The sequence below is a fragment of the Leptopilina heterotoma genome, unplaced genomic scaffold, assembly GCF_015476425.1.
Source record: "Leptopilina heterotoma isolate Lh14 unplaced genomic scaffold, ASM1547642v1 Lhet_44, whole genome shotgun sequence".
NCBI lineage: Eukaryota > Metazoa > Arthropoda > Insecta > Hymenoptera > Figitidae > Leptopilina > Leptopilina heterotoma.
Window position 1 is genome coordinate 1,424,333 of NW_025111084.1, and position 14,052 is coordinate 1,438,384.

General features: G+C 25.0%; 1 protein-coding gene across 4 annotated transcripts in view; it reads right to left on the reverse strand.

Moving 5' to 3' along the window:
- LOC122506848 (neural-cadherin) overlaps positions 1 to 1,671 on the reverse strand; it is a 227,424-nt gene extending 225,753 nt beyond the window's left edge. For all 4 annotated transcript variants that reach the window (XM_043619212.1, XM_043619211.1, XM_043619210.1 and 1 more), the window contains exon 1: positions 1,166 to 1,671. The gene's annotated coding sequence lies outside the window, so the exon portion shown is untranslated. The remainder of the gene's footprint in view (positions 1 to 1,165) is intronic.
- Positions 1,672 to 14,052: the final 12,381 nt, after the last annotated feature.

A 14,052-nucleotide genomic window follows, 5' to 3' on the forward strand; every position in this document is an offset into this window, starting at 1 on the left:
TCGGAAGCATTAACCCTTTAGAATCGAGTAATTAAAGTCAATTCCATTCTGTATCGATTTCACTTTGAATCCGTTTCTGAAATTTGACATTAGTATTCCGCATTTTGTATTATCATTCCCCTTTTAGTATTCTTATTAGTATTTCGTATTTTTATTCCGTATTTAGTATTCTTGTTGGTATTTCTGTCAAAATTCGTGTTTCTATCGAAATTTCGGTCAATATTAGCATTAGTATTCCATAGTTTTTCAAAGGATGTCAAATTGAGACGAAAAATTGAATTCCCAGTGTCACAATTCGGATTAGTATTCCTATTTGCATTAGAATTTCTATTTGTATTAGTATTCGTGTCACAATCTCTTTAATTATTCGGATTAGTATTCCTATTTGCAGTATTCTTGTCAATATTCGAATTATTGTTAGCATTCTTGTCAATATTCGAAATATGATTAGTATTCTTGTCAATATTCGAATTATTATTAGTATTCTTTTCAATATTCGAATTATTAGTATTCTTGTAAATATTCGTGTAGACGTTCCTGTCAATATTCGTATTTCTATTCCTATCGACGTTCCTGTCAATATATTCGTATTTCCCATTAGTATTCTCGATTTTCAGTTTTCTTATCACTATTCGAGGAATACCTCTCTCACTATAATTTCCGTATTGATTCTGTTGTCCCATTTATGTGTGCAGAAGGTAAAATGTGAAGAAGAAAAAAAATGTTTGTAACGAGTCACTGACACTGGGATTCAAATAGACCAACAAAGCATGGGTTTTTCCCCTTCGTCACTAATTATATTGTCAAACCCCATAGCATTTGGTTATATTCGAAGCGAAAATAAATGGCATGTTTTTTTTTCGCACACGTGTGCTTTTTGAGCACAATTCCCTACACATTTTTTTTTTTTCTCTTTCCACCCCCGAAAAGGAATTCAATTTTCACGTCATGAGAAGAGACAATATCCGTCCCTGGATTTGTGCGCCGGGTTACCGGCGCGCTATTCATCATTTTCACCACGAAAATAGCGCGCTTTGCCTTTGCGTTTCAATGGCCGCGAAAAATCACTAATTTTTGGATAAAAAATAAGATAAAAAATTTCAATTTATAAAAATAGAGATATTTTTGAAGAGACATTTTTGGGAATATAATTTTGAGGGCATACCTGAAGCTCACGCCGGTTATCCGATGATAAGACACCCTTGTGATGATAAAAATCCTTTTTGGTTTTTTTTTCTGCTCTTTTTGGGGGTTAAAACACTTGACACTCGCTTGTACGCGTGGTTGACCGCACACAGGGTTTTTGCACTTTTTTTTTTAATTCAATAACTTTCTAGTGACTTTGAGTCTTTTCGACTTTTATAAATATATGTATGTACAGGTGTGTATTTAAAAAAAAAAAAAAAATTTTTTTTTTTTGGCGAGAGAGGGTCGATAAGGGAGGGAGAGATATAGGGGGCGTCGTCGTTCTCTTATGATTTTCTCTCGCTATGTTCTCTCGCGGACACACACTTTACGACGGTCCAAGTTGTCGCGGCTGTGGGGCGCGGACCACTACCTAAACGGGCATCCCAGATCGTTGTATAAAACTCGTAGTGAAGAGCTGTTCCGTCGAGCGTGCCAGCTCCCTCTCTCTATGGGTTCACCCCTCTGCGCTGGCTGCGCGTACGACGCTCTTTGTGTCTTTCTCCCCCCACCCCTCTACCTACCCCACCTTGCTATGGTAGATTTTAGCCCAACGACCCCCTCCTGAGGTAGTCGGCCCCCCAATCTATCGTTCCCCCCTTCCTCCCCCCTCAGCCCAACCCGACAGCAAAGCCGATACCCGTCGCGTCGTCACCCCTCACCCTCTGTTAGCGCGACCCGTGCCCGAGTCGACGGCCCCCCCCCCTCACTCTCTCTCACTCTCTTCCCTTGTTGGCTCGTGCACACGTGAGGGGTTGAGGCTTACAATGTGAGACAGAGAGAGAAAGAGTCTTCTTCCTTGCAAAAATGTGTACTATGCAAGTGTAGAGACATGCGGGAGTATGCAATTTCTCCCCCCATGTAAATGTAAGTAATGAGGGTTTTGTCTGCCTAAGGGGATTTTTATCCTTGTGTCTGTGTAGAAAGAGAGAGAGAGAGAGAAAATTTACGAGTACGCTTTTAAATTGTGCTCAAAAAGTGTGTAACACTTGTTATGATTACACCAATGTGCATTGGTGTTTAATCATGTGTTTTTGAGTTTGAATTTTTGAGTTTAAATGCTAATTTCAAAGCGTCTTGGATATGCGTCTATGTAAATTTGAATTTTAGGGTATTTCGCTTATGCGATTTGTGAAATTTTAATAATATAGGTTCGAAGGGGAATTAACTTGGAGGTAGTTTACTGTACAATTTTCTCGTTAGAATAGTGTAATTAACTTGTGGATGTTCTGAATTTAACTTTTAAGTTAGCGGTACTAATAGTATATAGTAAAAATTACTATTGGATGTAGAAAACTATATAGTCAATGATAATAAAAATTCCTATTAGAAGTAAGAAATTACTATTAGAAGTAGAAAATTCCTATTAATAGTGGAAAACTGCTAAATGGTAAAAGAAATTACTATTAGATGTAGAAAATTCCTATTACAGTGGAAAAATTACTTTTTTAATAATAGAAAACTACTAAATGGTAAAACTATTATTATGGTTACTTCTAAAGTAGAAAATTCCTATTACAGTGGAAAATTATTATATTAATAGTAAAAAACTGCTAAATGGTAATAGAAATAACTATTACTGTGGAAAAATTATACTATTAATAGTAGAAAACTACTAACTGGTAAAAGAAATTACTATTAGAAGTAAGAAATTACTATTAGAAGTAGAAAATTCCTATTAATAGTGGAAAACTGCTAAATGGTAAAAGAAATTACTATTAGATGTAGAAAATTCCTATTACAGTGGAAAATTACTATTAACAGTAGAAAACTCCTAAATGGTAATATAAATTACTATTACAGTGGAAAAATTACTATTTTAATAATAGAAAACTACTAAATGGTAAAACTATTATTATGGTTACTACTAAAAGTAGAAAATTCCTATTACAGTGGAAAATTACTATATTAATAGTAAAAAACTGCTAAATGGTAATAGAAATTACTATTACTGTGGAAAAATTATACTATTAATAGTAGAAAACTACTAACTGGTAAAAGAAATTACTATTAGAAGTAAAAAATTACCATTATAAGTAGAAAATTACTATTAAAAGTGGAAAATTACTATTAATAGTAGAAAACTGCTAAATGGTAATAGAAATTACTATTACTGTGGAAAAATTACTATATTAATAGTAGAAAACAACTAAATGATAAAAGAAATTATTATTAGAAGTAAGAAGTTACTATTAAAAGTAGAAAATTACTATTAAAAGTGAAAGATTACAGTTAATAGTGGAAAATTACTAACTGCTAGTAGAAAAGTACTAATTGGTAGTGGAAATTACCCTCAGTAGTTGAAAATTCCGAACTGAACTTGGTGAATACTCGGAATTTAAGGTCTTTAGTTTACCAGTATTAATAGTAGTTAAAGAATTTCATTAGAAACTTTTTAACAAATCGAATTTTCAAAGTATTTTAATTTAATAATTGATAAATAATTGAATTTTATAAACAGTCACATTTTAATGTATTCATGTTTCTTAGTGCGAAGATTAATTAAAATTTTTATTAATTAATTTAAAAAAAGATACACACTTAAAATTTTTTAATAAAATTGAATTTTCGCAAACGTTTTTCTTGAAAATTCTGAAAAATAAGATTTTTGAAATTTTTCAATTCTATTGTTTCAAGATAATTCAATTTTTATAAACAAATAATTGAAAATTTTTGAAATAACTGAAATTTCTTTACATTCTATTAGAAATAATTAAATTCTTTTAAAGAATTTTATTTAAATTATTCGAAAATAATCAATCGAAGTTAGTCACCGTAATTATGATTTTCTTTTTAATAATTTCTTCGTAATATATTCAATTATTTTCATAAATATTAAATAGTAAAACTCATTGTAGAATTTCAATTATTTTTAATCCAATTTTAATCGAATTCCTCGAAAAATGTAATTATTCTTAAAAAATTTATTATAATTTGTCGAAAGAAAGAATTCAATTATTTCTAGAAACTGTGAAAAAAATTCTTCTCAAGAATTCAATTATTTTCATAAATTTCCATAAAATTCTAAAAAAACAATTTAATTATTTTCAAAAGCAATAAAATTCTTCGCAGAAATTCAATTATGTTTAAAAATTTTTTTAAATTTTCCTCAAAATTTCAATTATTTTTATAAATAATTAAATTGTTCTTCGCAATTCAATTATTTTCAAAAATTTTAATAATATTCTACGCAAACATTTAATTATTTCCATAAATAAGAACATTCTTTTGAAGGATTCAATTACTTTTATAAATAGTAAAATTCTTTGCAGAAATCCAATTAATATCAAAAATTTTTAATAAAATTGAATTAATCAAATTTTCAATTATAATTATAAACAGACAAGATTATTTTTAAGAATTGAAAAAATTCTTTGTTTAGGTCAATTATTTTCCAAATTTTAATTTAAAATTATTAAACGAACATTATTTTCAAAAAATTTAAAGAAAGTCGTCAAAAGAATTTACTATTAGTGGAATATTATTTTTTGATAGTAAAGTAGGATTAATTTGTAGGAAAAATAGTCAAAAATACTACAAAAGTGTACTAATAATTAGTACCAACCAAAAATTTACTGAATTGAAACTTTAATTTTTTTTTCATTTATTGAATAACGAGAAAAATTAACTTACCCCAGGAATACATATTCTAATTAAAAAATCCCTTCTTTAATATATATTTTACTCAATTGAAAGTTAATTTTTAGTAATTAAAATTTTTTATTCGATAGAATTGTTAATTAATTGAAAGTGACTTTTTCATTTGCTGATCTAGTTTTTTCTGTTTTTCTTTTTGCAGGAAAGTGAATAAAAAAAGGAAACCACTGAACGATGGGGAGAGTAGAAGAACTTTCTTTACTTCTTGGTTCATTCAATCAAAAAAAAAAAAAAAAAAAAAAAAGAAAAGAAAAAAAATGGGTGAGTTTTATAATAATTTTCCATTTAAGGTAATTTCATGTTTTTAAAATAGTTTTTCCCTTCGATTTCAATTCTGCATGCCACTGATTCCTGAAATATACTTTTTCTTTCCGCCGGACTATATTCAATCTCTTCGACCTCATTTTATGAACAATATTTCCTTTCATCTATTTAAAAACAAAAATAATATTCAATCCGTAAATATCGAATGAATTCTGTCGAAGGAATAGTAACTGTATAAATTACAGCTAACGAGAGTAATAATATTGTTAAGGAATAGTAACGTAATATCAATTCGAATAGAAAAGTATATTTTTATTCTATTAAAATTATTAAGAGCAACGCTTTTGATACATTTTTTGTCTCAATTTTGATATTCTTTGAAAAACTATGAATTTGAATAAAATAGTATATTTATTTATTATAATTAAAAACAAAATAAATTAATTAATAAATGATAAATAATAAATAAAATAAATAAAAAATAATTATAATGCAAAACATGAAAATTTAGAAACTAAAAAAAACTCCTTGACCTTTAGAGAAAAAGAGAGAATGAATTAAATTTTTTATCATCAAAATATTAAATAAATTGTTGAGCCTATAAATCAAATGTAACATAAAAAAAAGAGTAATATAAATTACACGTTTTATCTTCCTTTTATTTCTCGCGGTGCTTTTTCGAGAAGCCTCTTAAACTCCAGCTACCTTAAATAAAAATGTCACGATCGATTCTCTTACTTAAATTTGTCTTTCTTGACGCAATAAATTTTCCGTTAAAAGAAAAATTGTACTTGGGGAAAAATAAAATTTAGTGTTTTTTTTTTTTCTTAAATTTTGAACCTTTTTTTTAATACTTGTAATTTTTTTTTTTTTTTTTTTTTTTGAAAAATGACACGATCTATTGCCACTTAGATAAATCCTTATGTAAGCGTCGCGACGCCTTATACTATATGAACGATGTCAAACTGCTATTTTCCACCCCATTTAGAGGAATGGGGGAGTGAAATTCTCCCGTCGGGTATAAAGCTTCCTTAAACTTGAGAGTTCACGGTTACGTGTCGCGCGATCAGTTGAAACTCGACAAAATTGGCGTCATTATATGAGAGAGCTGTGCCCTTATTTTCTGGCGTAATTCAACGCCTAGAGAGCGTTTCACCAACCCCCAATATAGCCTTTTAGTTTCACACCCCCCCCCCCACACCCCTTCTGTGAGTAAGGGGGTGGCATTTGTACACCTACGAAACAGGAAACGACCACTTTGTGCCAGTCACTCAGAAAAAAAAATAAATAATAATAATAATAATAATAAGTTTTATATACAACATACGTCACATCTCAGGGAGTAACTGTTTAGCATTTCTGAACATGGGTGCTTCGGTACACACGTGCGAATTTACATTTACGTGCGGCTAAATATATAGTATATATCGAAACGTGAAATTCCTCACGTGAATTATTTTAAGGAACATTTTTTCTTTCAGGGAAAATTTACGATGAGCGTTTAGCACTTTTTTTTAAATTAAATAAAAGTAATTTTTGATATACTATTGTTCAAAATATTTATAGTTTTAATGAAAAAAAGTTTCTCAATACCGACGATTTTCAAAAATTAAAATTAAAATATCATCTCTGTTAAGGTTATGCAGCCTTCGCACTCATCTACTAAAACCGACTATTTTACACTGAAAAAAAATTTATTTGATTCAAATAGCCGATTAATTGATATTCATCAATTAAACTATCATCAATTAAATATTTAATTGAATCAAATAATATTTATTGGAGTCAATTAAATGGTTCAATTCATATTTGCTTCAAATACTGAAATTATTGGTTCAAATACCATTTAATTGACTGGAATTAATATTATTTGATTCAAGTAAATATTTAGTTGATAATAGTCAATTAATCGGTTATTTGAATCAAATAAATTTTTTTTTCAGTGCAGGGTTGCCACATGTCAGGGAAGTCAGGGAAAAGTCAGGGATTTTTAGTAAAAGTACTGTAAAAAATTGAATTTTGATGTTTTTTTTTGTTTTCCTCGTAAACTATGAAATTACCACGAATTTTAATGCAAAACCTTCAATTTTTCTATTTCTGTCAATAATTTCTTTTTAAATAACTTAATTCTTGAAGAACTATCATAAAATTATTACTTATAAATTATTTAATGACTAATTTTTACAATTTTCGTGAATACTAGATTGATAGAAGGATTTTGGATAAAAATACTAAAAAAAAATTGAATTTTGAAAAAGTTACAAATGATTCCAGAAATTCAGTTATTTTGAAAAGTTATAAAACTTCTTCGCAGAATTTCAATTATGTTCAGAAATTTTATAAAAAATTCTTGTCAAAATTTCAAGTATCTTTATAAATAATAAAATTTTTCATCGAAATTCAATTATTTTAGAAAAATTTTAATAAAATTCTTGGCAAAATTTCACAGGAATTCATTTATTTACAAAATTTTTAATAAATTTCTTCGAAATAATTCAATTATTTTCATAAGTAATAAAATTTTTACAGGAATTCAATTATTTAAAATACAAAATTTCATAAAATTTTTACAAAAATATCAATTATTTAAAAAGATTTTTTTTTAAAATTCGTCGCAAGAATTCAATTATTTAAAAAAATTTAACAAAGTTCGTTTCAAGAATTCAATTATTTTTGTAAACTTGAATAAAATTCGTTGCAAGAATTCAATTATTTACATAAATAATAAAATTCTTCACAGAAATTCAATTATGTTCAAAAATTAAAAAAAAGTTCTTCTCAAAATTTCGAGTATCTTTATAAATAATAAAATTCTTCTCCAAAATTCTCAAAAAATGTAATTATTTTAAAAAAATTTAATTTCAATTCTTCGAAAAAATCAATTATTTAAAAAAATGTCTTTCAAAATTCTTTGGAAGAATTGAATTATTTACAAAAAATATTAAAATTTTTTACAGGAATTCAATTATTTTCAAATATTTAAATAAAATTGTTCAAAAGAAATCATTTATTTTAAATACAATTCTAATTAAATTTGTTTGAAATAATTCAATTATTCTTTTCGATTTTAATAAAATTCTTTCCAAGAATTCAATTATTTACATAAATAATTCTTTGAAAGAATTCAATTATTAAAAATAAATAACAAAATTATTCCCGAAAATTCAATTATTTTTAAAAGTAATAAATTTATTCTTGGAAAATTTCAATATTTTCATAAATAATAAAATGCTTTTTAGGAATCCAATTATTTAAAAAAAAAATTAAATAAAATGACACAGACATTCAATTATTCTCAAAAATTTTATATTAAAATTCTTTGCAAAATTTAATTATTTAAAAAAAAAATTTTTGTAAAAATCTTTGTAAGAATTCAATTCTTTTCATGAATAATAAAAATTTATTAGGAATTCAATTATTTAAATTAGAAATTGCATAAAATTAGTCGAAAGAAATGAATTATTTAAAATTTTTTTTATAAAATTCTTCGCAATAATTAAATTATTTTTATAACTATTTAAATTCTTTCATGAATAATAAAATTCGTTGCAGGAATTCAATTTTTTTAGCAGGATAAGAAAGATGTAAATATTTTTTTATGAAAATTATGGAAAAGTCAGTAAAATAAAATATAGAATGAAATTTTTGTCAGTTTGGTTACAGTTACATGATAATTCAGTTGGATATTTTTATGTTAAAGAAAATTCGATGAAACAAAAATTTTTCTTCTCTAAAATTAATTAATTTAATTGAAATCTAGTTAAATAAAAATTCAATTAGATAAACAATTTCGTTGAAATTAATTTTTCTTTTGCAGGATTTTCATGCATTTTTATCTTTTTTGTATTTTTTGCCTTAATGAAAGAATAATAATTGTTATAATAATAGTTCGTCAGATTTTATTTACATTTTTGTAAATGTATTCTGAATTTTAAGAGTATTGTTTATTGAAGAAACACACTCTAAGAAAATTAATAATTCATAAGTTGCAAAGTCCGTTTTCACTCTAAAATTCAGGGTTTACGTTGAGCTCATCTTCGAAGAATAATTTTATCACCGCAAGCTCTTAGGTCTGTTAATAATTAAATAATATTTATTCAGTCAATAAATTTTAGACTATATACCTAATAATTTATTAATATTAATAACGTTAATAACAAAAAAAATAATAATAATAATTTATTAATTGATAACGTTGAATGATAAAATTCTAAATTTAAATAATATGTTTTGCGAAAATTCTGATGTTTCAATAAACCTAAAAATAGTATAAATTATCTAATAAACAATATTTTTAAAAAATTAATAATACGATTGAAAAGAAATTAATTGGAGTAGTTGAGGAAAAATTTGGTAAAAATTTGAGAGAAAAAAATTCATTTGATTGATATATTTTAAACAAATGCAAACACAATTCCTCAATTTGTGAATATCAATTCTTTAAAGTGAATGCTAAAAATTTAATTCTATAAAAACGTGAAAATTGTTATATATAAAAAAAGAAATTCTCTGGTAAAAAAAATTAAACAATAGGTTATCAACTCTCGGGTACAGATGAAGATAAATTGAAATATTCTCTTTCACAGGCTATATACATGTGACAATATACATCCTTTGAATGGATTTTTTTTTCATTGCATTGAAAAAAAAATAATTTTTCCTTTTGCAATGCAAAAAGAGTAATTTTTTTGCAATTGAAAAAAAATATTTAAAGGAAAAAATACAGGATAATAAATATTTTCCTTTCACATAATTATTTTTTTTTTTTTGTAAGTATAAATAAACATTTTTTTAAATGAGTATGAGAATATTATATGATGTGAAAAATGATTGAACTGAGGATTAAAAAAATGTAATCTTTTTTCATTAAGGGATATCTCGCATTTAAATCGTAGGTCAAAGTGAAAAGAATTTATATATGGGTCATAAAGCGCAAACTACAATTTAACTCACTTACAGTGTCTTGGAGAGTTTAACAGAAACAATAAAAATGTATTAAAACAAGAAAAATTGCATTTTACCACGCCTCTATCGCTCATTTTAACTGACACGAGTTGAGTTGAACAGGTGTTCTTTACGTGAGAACAAAAGTGCATACACGTATTATAAAAATAATATTTTTCATATAAACACTAGTGTGTGTCACTCAATCTCGGTGTTTTCTGTTTCATAATGACTTAACTGGAAAAACTTTTGAGATTAATATTGTGGCAATATTTCTGATATTACCTGACAATATTTGAAGCAACATTGCCTTGTAATATGAAAAATATTATAATTATAATAATTAATTATTATATTATCTATTTTTATAATCTAAATAATTTCGCCATTGCTGATAATTTTATTAAAATTCATCAAAGAAATTCAATTATATTTTAAAAAGCCTTCCTTTAATTTATTGATTAGAATTTAAGTATTATTGTCAATACATTTTTAATCACATTCCTTAAAAGAATTTAATTATTTTCAACAATTTTAATGAAATTCTTTTGAAAAATTCAATTTTTTTTTCAAAATGATTCGAATAAAATTCTTCGTACAAATTTAATTAATTTCAATAATTTATCAAAATTCAATTATTTTTAATATCTACTATTTCAATAAAATTTCACAAAAGAATTCAATTATTTAAAAAGAAATTTTAATAAAATTCGTCTCAAGAATGCAATTATTTTCAAAAGTAATAAAATTCTTCGTAGAAATTCAATTCTGGTTATAAATTTTAAAAAATTCTTGTCAAAATTTCAATTATTTTCAAAGTTGTAAAATTCTTCTTTAAAATTCAATTCTTTTCAAAATTTTTAATAAAATTCTTGGCAAAATTTTAATTATTTTCAAAAACTTTTCGCAATTTAATGAAATTTTTTACAGAGATTTAATTATTTTTAATACAATTTTAATCTAATTTCTGGAAAAATTGAAATAATTCTTGAAAATTATATTTAAAAGAATTGTAGTCAAAATTTTAATTTTCTTTATAAATAATAGAATTTTTCTCCAAAATTCAATTATTTTTAAAAATTTTATTAAAAAGTTAGTTAGTTTTTAGTAAAAGTAGTAAAATTCATCTTTAAAATTCAATTCTTTTCAAAATTTTTCATAAAATTATTGGCAAAATTTCAATTAATTTCAAAAACTTTTCGCAATTCAATCAAATTTTTTACAGAGATTTAAATATTTTTAATACAATTTTAATCTAATTTCTCGAAAAATGAAATTATTCTTAAAAATTTTATTTAAAAAAATTATAGTCAAAATATCAATTTTCTTTATAAATAATAGAATTTTTCTCCAAAATTCAATTATTTTCAAAAATTTTATTAAAATTCTTGGAAAAATTTCAATTATTTTCAAAAACTCTTCGCAATTCAATCAAATTTTTTTACAGAGAGATTCAATTATTTTTAATACAATTTTAATCTAATTACTCGAAAAATGAAATTATTCTTAAAAAATTTATTGAAATTTGTCAAAAGAATTTTAATTACCTATTTAAAAATTTTTTAATAAAATTCTTTAAATGAGAATTCAATTTTAAAAAAGATTCAATAAATTATTTATTTTTGTATTTACATAATTGAATTCTCGTAGAATTTTCTAATAAATATTGATTTAAATTTGAATTTTTAGAAATAATTGAACTTTGATGAAAAGGTTTCAAATTATAATCTTTGAATGTTTGAATTTTTTATAGTTTTAATTGAAAACTGTGTAGATTTAAGTTTTTTGAAAAATTATATTTTTTCGTTTATTTTTTGAAATTATTTGAAGTTTTTATTTTCTAATATATGTTTGATGGAAAAATTTGCGAATAATCGATGAAATTTCATAAAATTGAATTGTAAGCAAATGAATTTGAAAATTTTCAAAGAAATTTTTCAAAAATTATTAAAAATAATTAATTTAAAGAAGAATTTCAGTTAGAAATTTTAGAAAATAATTGAATTGAAATGAAAATTTTTATAAAGTTACAGTAAAAATATTCTTATAATATAAAATAATGATTTTATCGGTTGGTCATTTTTATAATTATTATAAAACGTGAAGACATCGATTGCTTCGAGTCGAAGCAATCGGAGTGATCGATTTCTTCATGTTTTATAACAATTTTTTATAAGTTTTTTAATTTCAAAAAAGTTTTGAATTCGACATTTTTGAAAATCTTAATTCTTATGGAAAAATTATAATGACTAAATATTTATTTAAAAAAGAATAAATTATTGGAATTGTTCTAAATATTATTTATAAATTTTAATATTTGAACAATATTAAAAACCTTTTGAATAATAATAATTGTATAATTTAATCTTCTAATGAAATTTATTTTTCAGGCTGGACTAATTGGACAATCTGAAGGACAGCAATAATGTGGAGAAGAAAAGTGGCCCCTGCACACTGCCGTATTTTTTTTTTTTTTTTGTTTTTTTAGTAGTTTATTTAGTCTGTTTTTTAATTTTTTTTTATTTTAATTTCACGGTTCCGTGTGGCTCTCGATCTGGTGCAGAAGTGCAATTCAAGAACCAGGGATCTTCGAGGGTGGCCCAAGAAGAGGTGATGCTGCAGGCAGGGTGGTTTCAATTTAGGAGAAATTCAGGGAATTTGTATAAAAGTTATTCAAAAGTCAAGGAATTTTAATTGAAGGGAACCATAAATTAAAAAACTTTGCTATAATAATAATATTTTGTCAAAATTTAGTTATTTTTAGCTTTTAGTTTAGCTGATTATATCAGGGAAAGTAGAAATTAGGGAGTTTTTGAAAATGAGATTTTTTGCAACCACCCTGTGAAGGATCCCATTGCCACAACGTGGGATCATCCACCGTTGGATACACAATGTGGACTATCACAAACTGTGAAGCCACTAAGTGAGTCGATTAAATAATCGGATAAATATTTAGAAATTTCACATTTGTTATTTATCCTTCTCTGTTTAACGCAATTTTTGAGCTTTTTTCTTGATTTAAAATTATTAATTTTATTTTATATTATACAATTTATTTTTATATTTTTTTATTTTTAATTTATTTTTATACAATTTGAGAATTGAAAATTGTTATAATATATCGTTTTTAAGTTGTATACTTTTCAAATGTTTTCTTTTCTTTTTAAAAAGTGAATTAAAATTTGATATTGATGGATTTTAAGCATTTAACTACATTGCATTAAAATAAATTGAATTAAATTAAAATAAATTTAATTTAATTATTTAGAAATTTTGTTGAAACAGGGAAGGTATTTTAACAACATTGGTACCTTGATCGAGTGTCATTTCTGTTTTCTTCAGTGTTGCTTTAAAAAAAGGAAAGGCTCTCTCAAAGCGAGTGCATTAAAGTTTTTGTATCCCTTTCTAATTCTAATTTTTTATAATTTCTCTACTTATTGAAAACAAGAAATATAAATAATTAGAAACTTAAAAAATAATTAGAGGTAAAAAATGTTATTCAAGTTTTATGCAACTGTTTAGTTTTCGTTCAAGAAGACATTTGTCTCGAGAAATTGGACTCGATCGAGGTTCCAATTTACAAATTTGTGTCTTATTTGTATTGTTTTTCTTGTATTGTATTATTTTCTTGACGTTCTCGTGATTCCACATGCTAAAGTTGTGTGGTTTTGCTTATATCCCTAATCTGGGGTTTTTGCATTAAATAATCGATTAGATAAAAAAAAAATCGGTCAGGTAGGCTAGCTTTTTGTGTGCGCCGTTAGTTGAATTAAACATAGGTTTGAAATTAAATAGACGATTTGAACAAGTGGAAAATAATCGGGAAAGTAGGCTAGCTTTTTTTACATGTCTATCGTGATTTATAAATAGTTTTGCATTAAATAGACGCTTCTAATCGCAATAAAATATTCGGGAAGGTAGAAATCGGGTAGGCAGAAAAAATCAGGAATATTTACGGCTCATAATAATTTGAGTCACAAAGTACTGGAGTTACCAGTACAA